The sequence below is a fragment of the Rhinolophus hipposideros genome, assembly GCF_964194185.1.
Source record: "Rhinolophus hipposideros genome assembly, chromosome: 17".
In the NCBI taxonomy this organism is placed as follows: domain Eukaryota; kingdom Metazoa; phylum Chordata; class Mammalia; order Chiroptera; family Rhinolophidae; genus Rhinolophus; species Rhinolophus hipposideros.
In genome coordinates, this window is record NC_138063.1 from 6,702,337 (window position 1) to 6,708,437 (window position 6,101).

General features: G+C 35.9%; 1 protein-coding gene across 3 annotated transcripts in view; it reads right to left on the bottom strand.

Annotated features, from left to right (window-relative positions):
* Window positions 1-5,762, bottom strand: part of CCDC102B (coiled-coil domain containing 102B) — a 207,373-nt gene extending 201,611 nt beyond the window's left edge. The window contains exon 1 of one of the 3 annotated variants that reach the window (XM_081078367.1): window positions 5,580-5,762. The gene's annotated coding sequence lies outside the window, so the exon portion shown is untranslated. The remainder of the gene's footprint in view (window positions 1-5,579) is intronic. The other 2 variants (XM_081078366.1, XM_081078364.1) reach the window with 2 other exon arrangements.
* Window positions 5,763-6,101: the final 339 nt, after the last annotated feature.

Genomic DNA, 6,101 nt, shown 5'->3' on the forward strand with positions numbered 1-6,101 from the left:
TCCTGCATCGTCCCCATCAGCAAATGGCTGTGCTGCATGTAATGCCTTTGACCTTAAAACTCCTATGTGCTCCAATGTTCATTGCAGCTTTATTTACGGTGGCCAAGACATGGAAACAACCAAAGTGCCCTTTGATTGATGATTGGATAAAGAAGATGTTGTAGATACACACAATGGAATATTATTTTGCCATAAGAAAAGATGAAACAGTACCATTTGCAACAACATGGATGAATCTTGAGATTATAATGCTAAGTGAAATAAGTCAGACAGAAAAAGCAGAGAACCATATGATTTCACTGATATGTGGTATATAAAACTGAAAACAACAAAAGAACAAGACAAACAAATGAAGAAACAAAAACTCATAGAGACAGACAATAGTTTAGTGGTTACCAGAAGGTAAAGGGGAGGTGGGCTCTAGAAGAGGGTAAACGGGGTCAAATACATGGTGATGGAAAGAGAACTGACTCTGGGTGGTGAACACACAATGTGAGATATAGATAATGTGTTACAGAATTGTACAGCTGAAATCGATGTAACTTTATTAACAATTGTCACTCCAATAAACTTTAATTTAAAAAAAAAAAAATCATCATCTTGCTCCTCAGCCAGGGCCATCCCATCTATAACACACCAGAATTGCCACAATCAATGCTGTCAACCCACACAATCATATGTTTTCTAAGTTAAGCTTTGTTATTAAGAAAAGAGTAGAGAAGCTTGGGCAGCATCAGAGAAAGGGATGAGAGCAACCCTAAGGAACATGTCCCTGACCCGACTCAGTCTTGCCATTGACTATGCTCACCAAAAGGTTCTGAACTAAAGATGGATGAAGCATACCTGAGTCCTTAGGACATCCCTGTGATTACTCTAGCTCCTAATGAGGAACAGCTTGCACATAGAACCTTCCAGAACGGCATTAAACTCCAATGGATTGCCTGGCGCTTCTACATTTCCCTCTCCTCTCCTTTTCTACCAAGTGTTATCCTCATTCCACTAAGCACTTATAATTCACACTCTTCATTCATGAATTATATTTTCATCTCATCCCAAAGATGAGCAAAGAGAAGATAGGAATCCATGAATATACACTGAATAATAAAGCCATTTGATCTTTTGAGGCCCTCATAAATTCAAGTGTTGGCATATGCCTTCATAATCCTAAATTCACTAAAGGAGTAAATGAAAAATTATATGAAAACCCCTCTGAACTATTTTCACATAAAAACTATTCTAAAGTTGTCTCAGGCTCTTTTTCATTGAACATTGCTGCTTTGCCTCACAGTACATTTCCAAAGTGTTACTGCATCTTAGAAATGCTCATCAGCCAATGTCTGATGGGCTCACTTCTGCTTTTTTACTTTGTTTTGTTTTGTTTGTTTTTGAAGCTTTAGTTCCACAAATTAAAAGCAGGTATATGACAAGATACCATTTGTAGGTTCTGCAACAAACATATGTTTCCTACTCAATATGATGGATATCTCTGACTTTACCTATCAAAAAAACAAATAATAACAAAGAAACTTCTATCAGAAGTTTAACATAAAATATTTTTATATCTTTGCTACACATAACAGCAATTCTTAGCAAATACCATTGCATAGAAATCACTCAGATAATATTTAGATATATGAGGTCTGAAAATTAGGTTCACAAACTTATTCTATAAAAAGTGCTACATACCACAATGCTGAATATCACTGTGGTCACCTTCAAGATACCCCCACTGGGAAGCTATGCTCTGACGCCAGAGCCTAGTCCACCCTTCTAAGCAATTTTGGAACTCTTTTTCTGGAATGGCCATCAGAGCTGTCATCGTATTACCCTTGATGTCCTGAATGTCATCAAAATGTCTTCCTTTCAATATTTCCTTTATCTTCGGGTAAAGAAAGAAGTCATTGGGGGCCAGAGAAGGTGAGTAGGGAGGGTGTTCCAATACAGTTATTTGTTTACGGACTATAAACTCCCTCACAGAGAGTGCCCTGTGAGCTGGTGCATTGTCGTGATGCAAGAGCCATGAATTGTTGGCGAAAAGTTCAGATCGTCTAACTTTTTCACACAGCTTTTTCAGCACATCCAAATAGTAAACTTGGTTAACTGTCCAGTTTGTACAAATTTATAACGAATAATCCCTCTGATCTCAAAACAGGTTAGCAACATCGTTGCAACAAGTTCTGGAACTTAATTGTCAGACCCTGTATAATAATATTAATAATCCTCTGCAAGGCTTTGGTTTCAATAGAATAGCCTTGAACACAACCTATCTTCTTTCTCTTTGATGAGCTGACTTCTCCCAATACAATATCCAGTTTTCCTATTTACAATCAACTTCTCAAACTCACAATCAATCAAAATCGAGCATCTACAACTGGTCAGGACACTGAGGATAGAGCACTGGGTATACAAAAGGCCCTCTAAGAAATACAGTTTTGAAATACAGCAAGACCTGTGTAATTAAAATGTCATAAGGTCAGTGACCAAACATGTAAAATGACAACGAATTTATTGTTTTAGTAATGATAAATTTAGAAGATGGATCTTTTCATTTCAACTATCCTCATCTGTTTGGGTGCATGGCAAAAAAGCATTAGTCCAGTAAAACCTACTTAAATGACAGTAAGCTTCTAAGACAGTAGATAGTACATTGCTACAATGGCAGCATAGATACTATATTCACATATACATATCTACATGATATGAATACATATATTCAAAAAATCTTATAATATGAGATAACTTTATGTAACTGAAAACAATGAAAAACAGAAAAAAATAAAATGAAGTACTATTCTAGATACTAGTCCTACTCTATTTAGAGAGAAAGTGAAATAGCATGTTTAAAGTTTGGCTGCATGAGGGGGGAAGTTTTAATAACTAGGATCTATTCTTTTCACTATGAATATACTGTAGTAACATTATTAGCAGCATATATTTTATAAATGCTCTTCACCCACTGAAAGCCTAGATGATACTTTTCGTTGATAATAATTTTTTTCCATAATTTTAAGAAAGTGTGGTCACTAAGCATTCATTTATATCACACATCAAGAAGAAACAAAGGAAACCCATGTGTTCCCAGTATTATTGCCAGTCACCTCACATATTTCATTTCTGGTAATATCGATAAAAATCAGTGATTAAATTTCCTGAGACATCAAAGCTGTCTTCTTTGAATACAACATTCAAGAAAATGAGAGAGAAAAAAGCATAAGAGTTGAATGCCAGCACAGCCTGTTTAAATGTAAAAAGCTTATTTTCAGTATCAATTTCTCTTTCTATCCCCAAAGGAGAGTAGACCACCTGAGAGAATTGCGATTAGCCTGGATTTGCAGATGTTGGAATTGATCTTTGCCATTTTCTCACCGCCTCCTCCCTGCACTGTTACCCCAACGCCCATTTCAAACCATCCTGCTTAATTTAGGCCGGATTGACATTCCTAAAATACCAGTGCAACATAGTGGAAATAGCTCCGGAGCCAGACAGACATTGTTTGAAATCCTGGCTTCAGCACTTACTCTCTCCGCAGCTTTAAATAAATCATTTCATGTTTCTGCATATCAGATTCCTTCATGTGTAAAAGGAAGACACTATACAAAATGAAATTCATTTTATTGCATGACTTTCAAAATTGTACTCATGTATGTCAATTATCTTGCACATAGGAAACATGATTTTGTGTTGGCAGGATGACGACAATGAAGATAATGATTATTAAGGAGGTGGAGGAGGAAAGGGAAACACGACTCCATCTCTTCAGAAATTTACAATTGCGCCCATTATATCATACAGAGGACAAAATCACTCTGTGCATTTTCAGATGCCCCACAACTTTGTCTGCTCTCTCCATGGAGCTCAATGTCTGCTCCTCACAAAGGTGTGTTTTTTCTGCCTCAATGAGGTAGGGTACCCATCTTTCCTTCTCTGCTTTGTCTTAATTCATGCCTCAATACCCTTTGCTCCAACTACTACAAAGTAGAAGAGTCTTTTGGCTTTTCAGCAACTATCCAAGTTCCACTGATTTTTCATGGCTAAGTTCAGAAAGCCAGACTTTTCGTTCAAGCCTTCTCTAAAATCTTTCTAAAAAGGGAATTTTTGAAAATTTTCACATTATGGCAGAATTCAATCGACCTTGTAATATTAGCATAAGAGGCAGGATACTTCTTCATCTAGAAGTGGCCTCAGATCATTTTCAATTTTAAAGAATTACTGCCATTATGTTTGTGACTCTAATAATTGGATGAAACCCTCAGAAATTTCAAGACCACACCCATAGTGAGGCACCAAAAAGCTATGTCCCAGTGATCAATCAATTACTGAATCCAATGAAAACAAATGAAGAATGCAAAAGAGAAACCATTACATGATCTGTTATTTCACAAGAAAATTATTTTTAACGTTTTGAATGAAAAGTAATTCATAGCAAACATTTCTTTCTAGATATCATTCAAATACACACCCTGATATTTTACATTGATATTGCAAAATCACACAAAACATACATATATTGTATCACTAGCTTTTCGAGATTTCTTTGTAATCTAATGCTTACATCAAAATGTGGATAAAAGTGAGAATTCAAGAACATTTAATGTAGATGTGAGGATATTTGACTATAAAATGATTAACAACAAAACATTTAATCAGAATTCATAACAACACCCTATCCCACAAAATATCAGCAAAAGGGTGTTTACGTAATTTTACAAAGTAGAAAAATTAGTGTTGATGTAAATGAAAATATCAAGAAATATCGTTGTGTAATTCAATACCATATGTTACTTACATGTGTCTAATTATGTTTTTTAAGAACATCTTCCTTATATTTCTATTTAATAGACATCCACTCAACATTCATTTTATAATTTATCTTTGCAGGAAACATAAGTAAATACTGCTCAATGGTTTCCAGAGATCCCTTTTTCTTCAGTTCTGTAAGCACTGTCTGTAGAGTTAAGTATCCGTTTTCTTTTTATTATGCACAGGATCTCATTATTTTATTCTATTTCCCTATCTCCTCCCCACCACCCAGGTAACTTATATAAAGAAATCAATATTACTGCTAAGTCTGAAGTATGCTTTTCAGTTAACAATGACAGGAATTCAGCATGAAAACAACTCTAAGTACATGAAGCGTAACTTATGAGGGTTTGCATAACAATTTTCCTTTTCTTTTCCTCGAACAATATAGATTACTTCAAACACATTGACTAACTTATATCCACTTGGAACTACCAAACAAGGTTTTACTATCCACATATCATATTGTTCTCTTAATTTAGAGTGAAATTCTTACCTGAGTTTTGTTTAGTATACAGTTTTTTTTTTTAAGACAGGAAATGTATGACAAGCTGTCAGGATAAATAATGCCAACAGTGGGGAATGGAAGAGGGAGGGAAGAAATCAAATCCACTTTAAGCAGCAACTCCAAATCCCCCTGTTTCCCAGACCTACAGTAGTTTTGTTCTGCATCTTACAAGTAACTGTCCTTCTCTCTGCTCCGAGAACAACACATGCTCTGCCCCAGCAGGAAAATATAAAAATTAAGTAGAAAACCACAAGGTTATTAAGCATCTTACCCTCTGGGCTTGCTGGGCTGTTCTAGCGGCTCAGTGTTACAGACACATGCATAAACAACAGAATTTCCTGCATCCTTTTCTCATCTGTGGAGCTCTGGGGTCCTGGCCAACAGGATTATTTCCAGCATTAAGGCCACTCCACACTAACTCGAACAAGATTCCCATTGGTTGTGAAGTTTTATCAAAACCAATACCACAACACCCTCTGTGGATCACAAGTGAGCTAACCAAAATGAAATCATTTCAGTGTTCCCTAACAAAGCATGGTTAGCCAACATGTTGCACACAACCCACTGGAAACGATGTACTGTGGATGGAAAAGAAAACACCCGCCCCTTCATCCACAAGTTTGTTCAGTGTTTAATAACAATAGGCATAACTTGTAATAGTAATAGAAACAGTAAAACGGCAAAGCAAAAAGAGAAAGAAAAAAAAACACTAAAAAAGTATCTATCTGCCACGATCGCAAAATCACAGGAACAAAAGAAAATACCATCGTTTTTATCATGATTTTCACTATAC